This window comes from Apis cerana, linkage group LG9, assembly GCF_029169275.1.
Source record: "Apis cerana isolate GH-2021 linkage group LG9, AcerK_1.0, whole genome shotgun sequence".
In the NCBI taxonomy this organism is placed as follows: domain Eukaryota; kingdom Metazoa; phylum Arthropoda; class Insecta; order Hymenoptera; family Apidae; genus Apis; species Apis cerana.
In genome coordinates this window covers 6,996,507-7,009,060 of record NC_083860.1, presented here as the reverse complement: position 1 = coordinate 7,009,060, position 12,554 = coordinate 6,996,507, and the positions used below count along the sequence as shown (strand labels likewise).

Genomic DNA, 12,554 nt, shown 5'->3' with positions numbered 1-12,554 from the left:
CGCTAATAACTCGCGCACGGCCTCGATTTCGTTTCAGAGCCACCGTTATACACCGTATATCCGAAACGAGAGACCATAATTACGTGATGATGGCATGTATAACGGTAAACACGTCCCCTAATATCGTTAGATATTTGAACTAATAAATATCCAAATTATGAATTAATATTTTGTTCGATCTGCGCTACCGGTAATACAGAGATTGCTCGTATGAAACGAGAGTGAGATGTTTGTAGAAACGATAAATATTCATGTTTTCTATTATTATTTATTATTGATGTTTCAGTATCTTCACGAAACACGATACGATAATTTTGAAATTGTATATTTATAGGATTAAAACGCACTAAAATTATTACGCATCTCGAATCTCAATTTAAATCTTCTCGAAATTAAAGAAATAAAAAATTGAACGTGTAAATACTGAAAAGGAAAAATTCATCGATCAACCTTATCTACATTATCACATAAAACTGTACGATTGTACAATTTTACATTATTATTTAAAAATTTATAAACTTAAATCTTAATAAGAGGAAAAAAAAATCAACTCACCTGCGCGTGTATCAGACGCATATTGTTCACAATATCAAGCGCAAGAACAGGGGGATGGGGACGGTAAGAAGCAGCTTACAAGTCCAGGTTGCGTCCAGGTGGACCACCTCATTAACCGAAACAACCTCCACCAGGTTAATGATACTTCGACTTAACTTCCGTGCCGTTCCTCTTAAGCTCTTCTCGTCTCTTCTTGTTCCTGTTCTTCTTTCCCTTCCCCACTTAAACGCCCGATGTTCCCTCCAATCCTTCGACTACTCGTACTCGTCAGTGGTCGTTGTTCGCGGACTAATTGCTCGAATTCGACAAATGTCCGTGATGAAGAACGACCATTATCGGAGGAAGGTGCGATCATCTGCTCGCGTGTATGAATATATTAAGACTCGTTTTGCTTCGGGTGATTAGGCTTACAATTAGGCGTTGGGCTGTGTTGGACTGTTGCAGAAACCTATAATTTGAATTTCGGATATCTGGTTAAAGGGAAGAACCAAGTGACCGAGATTTAAATTCTGAAGATTGAGAAATCGAAATTGAAAAGAAGGTTATTATTTTTTTTCTCCAGCTTGAAATAATTCCAATCTGTGAAAGTTTTAAAGATTTTCCGAGATTCGAATAAGAATTGTCGAACATATCCGAAAGAAAATTGTGCAAAAATTCGAATACCGAAGAGATGGTAGCCACTGTCTCGCGTAAATTCGAGAGCACGAGGCTTTATCACCTGTGTCTGTCGTCCATTTAATTCTCCGTAGCCATCTGCAGAACCGTGGCCACGGCCCGTAAACCATCGAACGAGCTATTTCCCGCACAGATCTCTGTTCTCGTTCGAACGACGTCGTACACGCGCCAACCCACCAAGGAATGCGTTTACACCTGTCATAAAATGCCGGCGCACTTTCACGTTTCTCTTCCTCTCCGTTTTCACGATAACATCATACTCTCTAACCGTTCGTAACCGTGGATTGTACATTTTCCTATCTTCGAAAGGATGAAATTACAGAGGAAGATGTTGATCGATGATTTATCGATGAGAATAAGCAGGAAACCTGAAAATTCAAACCGTGTGAATCGCATGATATCGAAATAATTAATGTAAAATGTAAGGAGAATTTTATTTTCTCGTTGGAGAATTGGATTCAACGAGAAAAATGGGCAAAAAAATGGAGAAGAAGAAGAAGAAGAAGAAGAAAAGGAAGAAGAGAAAAGACGAGGAATCGATTGGCCCTGACAAAAGAAAGGAGGGAGGGCACTGGTTACACGAAAAATCTTGTTATGGGTCGTGAAGGTTCACGAGAGGAGACAGGACCGATTGGCCACCTCGAAATATAGCAGCTTCCCTCTCCCAAAAGGGACGTTTCTTTCGAGTGAAACTAGCCTTGGACGATGGCACGTCACCCACGTTTCATGCTGTAACGAGAATGGAGAAGTCGTTACTTCACGTCGCGCCATTTTCCTATCGCGGGCCATCGAGTCTACCCGCCTCCAAGCTCGCTGCCTTCTCGATTTTTCTATCATCCGGAGAGGGATGGACTTCCTTTCTATCAGAATCTATGGATGGGGATGGAACGTGGAGAGATCCTTTGACCTCCTCTGTTTGCTCCAAGAATTTCCTTTTACGTAAGTCTTTTTTATGCATGACAATTCGATGTAACTTGAATCTGTGAATTTTTATTCTTTTTCTTCAACCCTCGAACCCTTCCAAATTTTATAAATATTTCCAAACGTCTAGATTTTCAAAATAAAGATTCAATAAATCATATAAATTTACAAAAAATTTATTTGGAAAAATCCACGAACTTGCAAAATATTTTTAATTTTTAAATCTTCGAATATCGAAAAAATATACATTTGAAATTCGTGGGAAGGATAAACGAAAGAATTTTTCTTCCGTAAAATTTCCATAGTTAAACCTAACAGAAACCTTTTATGTAATCTCAGCAAAAGCATACCGTGCAACGTAAATCGTGCATAAATTGCAGGATTCTTAGGGGCAACGATAACTCCGGAATGCATTTATTCGCGGATGACAGTCCACGGTAATTGCATCGACGCCCTTACGTGGATTCTACCCTCGCTCCCCTCAAAGGTGCTTTTCATTAATCACCCAACCTTCCCTTATCTTCGTTAAAAGCGGCCGATAATTTCATTCCATCAGCAATTACGCATCCAGCAACACGGGACCAATGTGAGAGAAAGAGAGCGCGAGAGAAAAAAAACATCGCTTTTCGCGCGGTTTTCATCCACCACGAATGGATGAAAAGTCTACATTTTCTCTCTTTTTTTTTATCTGCGACAATTTTCCATGAATGCTCAACGAAACGAAAATTTGTTCCTGAATTTTAGTATAATCAGTGAAACGATAATAATTATTTTCGCATATTCGTATTTATATGTTGGAGGGGAGGATTTGCGAAAGTGATGAAATATTTTGAAAATTTGATACCATATTTTGTCGTATGATCGAATTTCTTGAATTGAACGAGTTTGAAGAAATTCAGTTTCGTTAATTTTTAGATCTTCGAATTTCTTCTTTTTTATTTTATTGAAATTTAATTTCAATATTACGAATTTTAATAACCTTTGTAATTTTAAATTTCTAATATTGGAGAAATTTTATTATTATTCTCATGAAGTTTGAAATATTTTAAAATTTCTTTGTCCTAACTTTTAATTCAAAATTGAGATATCAAAATTGAAATTCGACGTTTCAATTTCCAATTTATCAATTGTAATTCTCCGATTCTCGTCGATATTTTTAATTTATTTTCATTCCACGTTTGAATTTTTCTTAATATCCGGTTATCACGCTATTCTCGGACGAGGCAATCTTTCCTCGATTAAAAAAAATTACTTGGATATCCCTGAACCAGGCTGCGAGCTTTCTTTCCCTTGCTCCTTTTACGACAAATTGAGGTCGGCTGATTCGAATAAGTTAACTTCTTTACTCGAAGACATTAAGTGAAAAACCCTTCTCTTTCCCTCGAGTGGGAAAAATTCAATAAAGCGATTGAAAACGCTTCGTTTCATTATGAAATTCTGCTTCGACCGAAAGATTTTTCTTTTTGTTGTGTCACCTGATATCGCGAATTAATCGATCATTTATGAACAAAGGGGATTTAAGGAAATTTTAAATCCTACATTGAAATTCTTGCAAAAATATATTCTATATTCGATAATTTATAGAAAATTTATACATCGATTATTAATTCATATTTATAATTAATTAATAATTATTTCATAATTATTACCTAACGAATATGTACAAAAATACGTATCGCGAAAATTTTTGTTATATTTTTTTCTTTTCTTCTTTAATGGAACCATTTTATCAAGATATTTGTTTTCCTCGCAAAAGAATATTTGTCATAAAATTTTAATCCAGACAAATTACATACATCATTGTACCAGGCGCACATGCATTCATCGCGCGTATTTGTACAAGTAAATTTCATTCAGGTTTAACGGTCAAATTTTTCTTCATAAATATTTTTATTTTATTTCCTATCTATTTCTCTTTCTATGGATCTCGATAGATTTTATCAGTGAAATTCAATATTCACTGTTTAAAAATAATATTTTTATTTATTTATTTATCAGCGAGAACTTGTTACGAGAATTTGATATTTCGAAGAAATTTGACAAATTTCGTATTTTCGTTGCAAAACTTGGACAGATGCATGTTTTTAAACACCGACTATCGAATTTTTTTTATATAGGAATCTTTTTCATTTTTTTCATTATTAAAGAATTTTTCCATAAAATTTGACATTTCACTTTAAAAATTTTAAATTGTCAATTTGCAAGATTTATTATAAATTTATTTGGAGGAGAGTGCACATTGAAGGAATATTTAGAAAATTGGCTTTTTCGATCTCTAAAACTTTATCGCGCTTGGATTTTTTTTTATTTTTTATTTTTTATTATTCCTTTCAAAAAATCGAAATTTTATTTTTTAACGAAATATAAAATTCTGTTCCAAGTATAAACGATTTCCTCTCCCATTCAACTTAATTTTGGAAGCTAGTTTCGTTACGATTATAATAAAGATGATGTAATGGATGAAATAATCATTCGATAATTCCAAGTTAATTGATTAAATAAAAATCAAGAGAGGAGAACCATTCTTTCCTTTGTCTCTAAAAGGCAGTAAGTAACAACTTTCCAATCTCTTAATTGAATAACGAAAGAACCTTTTTCACGATTTCCAATCGCGACTTGAATCCAGAAACTTTTCGATCGATATCGTTTCTTGTTATTTTCCATCAATCTCGAGAAATATGAAAATTAAAAGGATAAAATAAAATTTTTTATTTATTTTTCTTCCTCTCCTCTTTCCGTAATATTTATTGGAAGTCGCAAAGGAAATGAAGGAAGATTTTTATTCTAGAGAAAGACATTCGAATCGTTCAGGCATGCATTTAATTCTGAAATTCTTGGATTCATCGCCATTTCTTCTTAGAAGTTCTTCCCTTTAACAAAAGACATTCTTCTTTCTTCCAGATCTATATTTTCTACAAATACTTTCTATTCTTTAAAGGACAATGAAATCTGATTACTTGTCATCGTGATTTTAAATAAGTAATTTGTTTCGGCAGATATCTCTCTACGCACTTTGTTGGAGTATTTTCATATTACGATTCAAAAATTCAAATGCTCTGATTGCTTTTAAAAATTTATTTTTATCTTTAATAAATCTCCCCACAAAAAAAGATTAATAGAAGTCAAATTGCCACTAGTTCTGTTTTTCTGAGAGATAAAAATTAAGAAAAAAAAATCATTTCTCTTCTCCTAATCTTCAAATTCATCCTCAAAATCCAAACTCTACCAAATTTTCTATCTCTCTAACAAACCTCTATTCCACCCCTATTCTTCTTATTATGATACATTCTATCATAATTTTTTACCTGCTCTCCCTCTACCTCAACCGCCACAAGAAACCAAATACGAATAAAACTCTTCAAAAGTCAAACGAGATCCCCTAAAACAAAGCTCAATTAAATTACCTCCACCCTCCTCCCTCCAAATTCCTATGGAATCAATCTGTAATCGGAATAAAGGATCCATCCTTTGGTTGGACAAAGCGATCGCAAGCTCCATAACCTCTCTTCCCCCTCCCTCCTCCCAACCCTTGAGTCAACGATCTTGGAAAAATGGATCGAGCGGGTTAACCATCCCCAAAGGGGCATCGTGCTACTACATCGGATGAAACGAGGCGAATCGTCGAAGGTAGGCAACACTTTCATCTGGATCACGTCATCGTCGTCCTTCTCGTCGTCGTCGTCGTCGTCAAGTTGGCCAAATTTGAGGGTCAAAGGGAATGCAAAACGCGTTACCTCCAACTCTCGAATCCTTTTCCACCCCCTCGATATGTTTGCCGCGCGCGTGTGTGTGTGTATGTGTGTTTTGGCCGGTTCTCCGGGTTATGCATATTGATGCCTTCTGACGTTTCGCATGCACCCAGTGTCCCACCCGTTTCACAGAGACGATGCGTGTATGTGTGTGTGTGGAGAGATGTGGATATGCGCGAGAGGGTTGGCCCAGGATTTCCAACGAATTTGTCGCGTCAACTCGAGAGCGAGTTCGTGTAATCTGGTCGCTCGTGTCATCGTGCATGGTCGTTCGAGTTTCCATTCTTTTTTTCTTTTTTTCTTTTTTTTTTTGGAGGGGGAAGGACCCTCAGAACTTCCTGTTACCTGATCGTGCGCCGAGATTCGGCAAGTTTGGGAGAATGGAGCTTTTGTACTGGTTTGGTTTGGTTTTGGAGTGAGTGAGGGGCGGAGGGAGGGGTGGGAATCGCGTTTGTGAGCTTGATCGTGCGGTACGGTTTTGAGAGATTCGTGAGGATTTGCTTTTTTATTTTTTGTTTTTTGAGGATCGAGCAATGTTTAACGCGATGTGATCAATCGTGTAATGTGTTTTAATTTAAGGAAGATTGTTTGAGAAGCTTGAGATTTGAACGGAGATTCTTGTTGGAGGAATAATATTAAACTGAATCCGATTCGTCGATTAATCTTGAAGAAAATACTTAAGCTTTGTGTTTAACTTGAAAGTGAACAATTGAAATTGCAACATATGAATCCTAAGAAAAATATCTTATTATTAAACCTCAATAAATATTCGATTTCATGTTCAACTCCTATGTAATTAACATAACTAATCCCAAAAATGTCTTCACGCCAACATAAACTTCGAACCAATCTTTACATTCGACTCGAAGCTAAAAAATACAATCTTATGATACTTTCTCAAACGTTATTTTAAAAAAAAATCTACGTTGAACATTAATCCAATAATTAACCGATCTCCAAAGCAAATTATCTCGAAAACGTGTTTCTCTCATTGAACTTGGAATTCAAATACAGTTGTCAATTCGGTTCGCCAGAAAACTTGACTTTTTTAAAAAGATTGAGCGAAACAATCGTGTCCCCAAAAAATGGTGTTCCCAAATAGACGACAATGGCTTGTACAAGGATAACACGCGAATGAAAATCGAGCGTGAAGATGTAAAAAGGAATCGAGGGGATAAGAATCGAGAGTTAAAGAGGGATGACTCGAACAAAAGTAACGAGATCGTGGCGGGAAATAAGGGAAACGATGGTGTGAAGAAATAGTGATTGTGGGGAAAAAAAGGAAAAGTTCAAGGAATGCCACAATGGTATTATGAAATAAGAAATAAGAAATCCAGCGTGATGAATATCGATAAAAGAAAGAAAGAAAGAAAATTTAAAAGTTGGATATGAATTTTTGAAAGATTGAAAAACTTGTGATTAAAATTTACAAAAAAGTTTTTGGAAGAAAATCGACGAATCGGTGCATTTGGCTGATCATACTTATTACAGGAGATTTAAAAATTGTAGAAAATTGATAACGTCGTATAAAATTATTTCATTAATGATTTCAATCGAGAATTTAAAAAATTTCTATTTCCAACAGATATTCGTTCAATTTGTTATTTTTAAAAGATAGATTTATTATTTCTATTAGATTGAAAAATTTCTATTTCTATAAGCAAATACTCAACTATTTACTTTTCTCCATTACCAACAATCCCTACTCCTTTTCTCTTTTTGAAAATAAAACGAAGATGGAGCAGATATTCTTCCTTTTCCTAAAATCCAAACTTTCTCCCCATTTCATCATGTGAACGCAAGAAGCACGTGATCGATCTTCGACTTCGACGCGGCATCCAACAAGATTACTTTGGTGGATGCATGAAACGAGATGGCCGCATTCACGAGCAACACTCGATTCCTTCGAAACAACGGCCACATTGGTTAGGGGATGGAATGGAATCGATTCAGATTCGTGAGTACATATTGAACTTGATCCCCTTGGAAACCGAATATTTCGTGGAAAAGAGTGACGTTGAGACGTGCGAGTTTTTCGTTGAAAATTTTCACAGTTCTCCTTTCAATCAGTCAAAAAGACGAACAATAGTTTGAAAGAAAAAAAAAAAAAAAAAAAAAAAAAAAAAGAAAAATAATTTTCTCAAAGAATTTTTTTTTTTATATTAACGACATTTATTTTGAAATAATTTGTGCGTACGATATTAAGTTATTCAACGTACGTAATATCAGACCATCATCCGAATAATTATGTACATAATTAAAATATTGTTCTTTGAATAATCATTACTCGCGTAATTATGCACGTCATTAAATATTGCTTTATATATATATATATACATCTGTCAAGAGAGAACGATTCTTGATGAATAATTCAAAAGAATTGAAAATTATTTTTCCTTTCGATATTTTTATTCAATCACGATTTACCATTCATCGATCAATTCTTTTTTAATTCTAATTCATACATAAACAAATTTAAACAAATTAATACATTTCCTGTTAACATACATTTCTGAAAACAACCCACAATCCAATTTATACAAATTTCCCAACAAATGTTTCTCGCTTTACCAATATACCTTTTCCATTCGGATCTCATCGTAGTCGAAATTTCTTGAACTCATCAATAATAATAAAAAAAAAAATAAGATAAAATAAAAAGAAATAAGGTGTATTAAAAACAAGTTAATTTCCAGAGACGGTTCATGGTGATAAGGAAATTGAAACTATGGCGTCTCACCGATTGCTCATTCAGTCTCAGCCACTTGACTGCGGACACCATTGTCTTCTTCGGGCTTGGTGTATTGCATATACAGAGAGTAGACGCGCGGAAACGGCACAGAAACGCGTATTCCAACGATTCTGATAACGATACACGGAGCAGCACGATGTGACGAGCGAACAACAGAAAGAGAATCGTCGGGGAGGGAACAAGGGCGCCGTCAAGGTGACGGGACAAAAGGCGTCAGACCTAAGGCATTTCTAATTATATCGGTAGACGTGTCAATTGATGTTTTACACCATAAACGTTTCCAAGTTTCCTGGAGAAAATGGGGAATAGAAGGAGGAAGAAGATTTCGATTCCATGTTCGAATCGTTTCTATTGGGATTTTGAACATGTTGCAATTATGATATATCTCTTCTCTATCGGGGATCGCGCAGCCACTGGATTCGGTGATATTCTGTTCTTCTGATGCGTCGTTATACCATAATTGGCAAATTTGTCTTTGACTAACCGAATTATTACTAAATATCCACACGATCATGCGTGCAGGCCGATTAATTTTATCACTATTTGCCTTTGAATTCATTATCGATCCGTTAATTATCCCAAAGATAACTCTCTGGATGTTGTGAATACGTGTGAATAACTTTCGAACAATTGTTTGATTATCGAGTAAATTTGTTAAAGCGTAAAGCGAAAAATTATTATCACCATGATTAATAGCCACCATATCACACTCATTTTTATCACAGTCATTATAGAAATTCGATCAAGATTGACTGTAATTCAATTTAACATTTATACAATACATTTGTGGCATCGTTTTAATTCACCTTTATTATGATTAACCAAAGTCAACTTACTTTCTACGCAATTCTAAATTCTAAATTAATTCATCTTCTAGTTATTTTACATTTATTTGTTCTTCGTTTAACTGGTTCATCAAATCCATTAGGATCAAATTTTAATAATTATAAAATTTCATTTCGCCCATATTTTTCAATTAAAGATTTATCATTAGGATTTTATATTATTTTGTTTATCTTTATATTTATTAACTTTCAATTTCCTTATTATTTAGGTGATCCAGATAATTTTAAAATTGCAAATCCAATAAATACACCAACTCATATGAAACCTGAATGATATTTTTTATTTGCCTATTCAATTTTACGTGCAATTCCAAATAAACTAGTAATAGGAGTAATTGGATTAGTTATATCAATTTTAATTTTATATCGAGTAATACACCTTCATTACCGAAATAGAGACAAACGCAGGCAATAACTCTAATCCAAGCCAAATAAAATATCTCCTTTTCGTTTCGAGAAAATCGCAGAAAAGAATCGAGGCAAAGTAATTTACTTTCCGGTCAATCTAAACATGAAATAAAATACGTTTTGTAATTTACAATTTAAAGAAAAAGAAGGAGAGGGGGGAGAGGAATTTCAATTCAACTGCACACACGTTCATCACACGAAAGGACGTGAGCTACATCTTACAACCACCTATACGTCTCAATTTCCGCCAACACAAACATTACACCGAGCTAAACACAATTCACTGTCAAAGACCTGGCCGGGCCTTGGGACGGGGCTTGGAGAGAAACACTCGACGATTTTCCTCGAGTCGATATCGCCTCGTCGCTTTTTCACGTTTCTTCGAAGGGCGTGAAAGAACGGCGCCGTCAATATTTTTTCAACACACAAACCTCTCGCGACACACTCGGTAAAAATCCTGACGATTACACGGCCACGCCCCGTCCATGGATAAGCTCCATCCGGCAAAATCCATTCTCTCTCTCTCTCTCTATACATATATAGGGTGGCCTGAAATTCGTCGAGTCGAAAAGAGGAATCAAGGAGGAATTGGAGGAGGAATTGTTTCTTGGAAGAACGAATTCGAAAGTGTTTTTGGAGAAATAAAAATTGGTCTCGTTCCTTGTAATTATGTTGTGAAAATGTGTAAGTAAAAAAAAAAATGACAGAGTAAAGGTTGTTTGTTCCTGGTTTTGGAGAGAGATAATTGGATTTGAAAAAATTCTAGATTAACTTTGTAATTTGTGAAAATTTTCTTCAAAAGTTGGAGAAATTTTAGCTGTTTGATTAATTGTATATTCGATTAACCAGCTTCGATGGGAAATACTTCATAATTTGTATAATTTTAGAGGACGATGAAGAAAATTCCATTTTCATAGAAAATGAATATTAGATCAATAGTTGTAAAATCTCATCTTCATTTTAGTAACGAAAAATGATGGAAATTGAAAGAAACAAACACGAAACACTCCTGTTTTCCACTGGTTTTAATTATTGGCTATGCACACTGCCAAATCGTAATACTTCTATCCGATTACGCGTTGAATATTCAATACTGTTTCGCTGATCGATACGATTCCAGTCCAATTTAGATGAAATTATTCAGACACGCGTGTACATCCGATCAATTTTCAACTTTGACTTTTCTCTCGCTCACCAGTTTTATTTTCTTCCTATCTTGGAACCATATCTTTCTGGCCCCATTTGTACCATGAATTATGGACAACTCGATATACGTATATATATCTATCCATCTCCCTTTTCCACTCGGAAATCTCGTAATCCATCCCAAGCATTTCTTATATTTTCCATTTCTAACGCAATTCCACGAAACACACGGTGAACGAGTGGATGTAAAGTGAAACACGAGAAATCCTCTTATGCAAGAGGTAGGATATGATTCACAACTCAAACATTACAGGTACAATTTTAACCTTCTCCTCTAGCTGTGCGACGAAGCGTTACGGTGTCTTTCTTTCCAAGACACGATTTCAAGATTTTGAGTAGAAAGTGTGACAACACCGATCCCTTTTATCTTCATTCCAATTGATTTTTGACGGCCGTGTTTCGTGAATTTATCCTCGAGAGATTTTTATCACTCTCCTACAGATGGTGATTTTATTTTATTTTATAAAAATTATAAGCTTTGATAATGCAATCGCGCCAATACTCATTTTAATATATTTATAATATGATGATATCCGATCGAATGGAATTCAATTAACCGATATTCGACGACGAATTAATAAATCCCTTAATAAATTCACCATCCAATTTTGATCCTCGATTATATAAACAACTTAATTTACAATAAAAACATTCTGGTTACATCGAACGACATGGAACGATCCCAAAGACTTTTCAAAACTCCAATTGAAAGGAAAATCCTTTCTTTTTTATCGCAACTTCCAGAAATGATTTTGATCGAGATGAAGAATATAAAGTAAGAAAGAATAAAATTTAACAGATGGAAATAGGAATAAACCACGTTGCCTTTGTTCCACTACGCTATGGAACGGACGAAACAGAAGCGAAACAGAGCGCCCAGCGACACCCAATGAATGTCCAAGATATACGAGAATACGGAATTCCACCTTTACACGTATATATAATAAACTCGACACACGATCGTAAAAACGTTCATGGCTAAATAACAAGCAGTACACTCTCCCCTTTTCTGAACCCCCTTTCTGTCCCGTACGATACGACTCTCCATTCTCCAGATATCGAAAGCGAAGATATCATCCGTCCTCTCGCTGTCTCTCCGCCTTCTTCCCTGACCCACCTCAACGCTTGCCACGTGCGCGGTGGTCAGTGACAGACGCTGAGTCACTCCTCCCCTCCCTTTCACAGCGATTCGCGGAAAAAATGTAGGCCACGACGTTTTCCTCGAATTCTCTTCGAACAGGTTTATAATTCGAAGGTTTGTTGGTTCTTGGAAACCGATCGATATGAAATAAAGTGTATACTTTCTGCTAATCCTTTGAATACGTTTATTCGGAGTTTCTTGGGTTTTGGAAGAGGTTTTGAATAGAATATTTGGACTTTTTTAAACATTTGACGAGTAAAAATGGATGCGAAAAATTTTGTGCCTTCCTCATTCTCGATTTT

At 35.3% G+C, this 12,554-nt stretch overlaps 1 protein-coding gene across 16 annotated transcripts in view; it reads right to left on the bottom strand.

Moving 5' to 3' along the window:
• The window catches only part of LOC108003092 (neuroligin-4, Y-linked-like), a 307,743-nt gene that overhangs the window by 232,785 nt on the left and 62,404 nt on the right, over nt 1–12,554 (bottom strand). For 12 of the 16 annotated variants that reach the window (XR_009831121.1, XR_009831122.1, XR_003699067.2 and 9 more), the window contains 2 exons: nt 1,274–1,598; nt 556–1,003 (listed from right to left, as the gene is read on the bottom strand). The exons of 1 other annotated variant lie outside the window; for it this stretch is intronic. The gene's annotated coding sequence lies outside the window, so the exon portion shown is untranslated. The remainder of the gene's footprint in view (nt 1–555; nt 1,004–1,273; nt 1,599–12,554) is intronic. 3 more of the 16 variants (XR_009831119.1, XR_009831120.1, XM_062079269.1) reach the window with 1 other exon arrangement.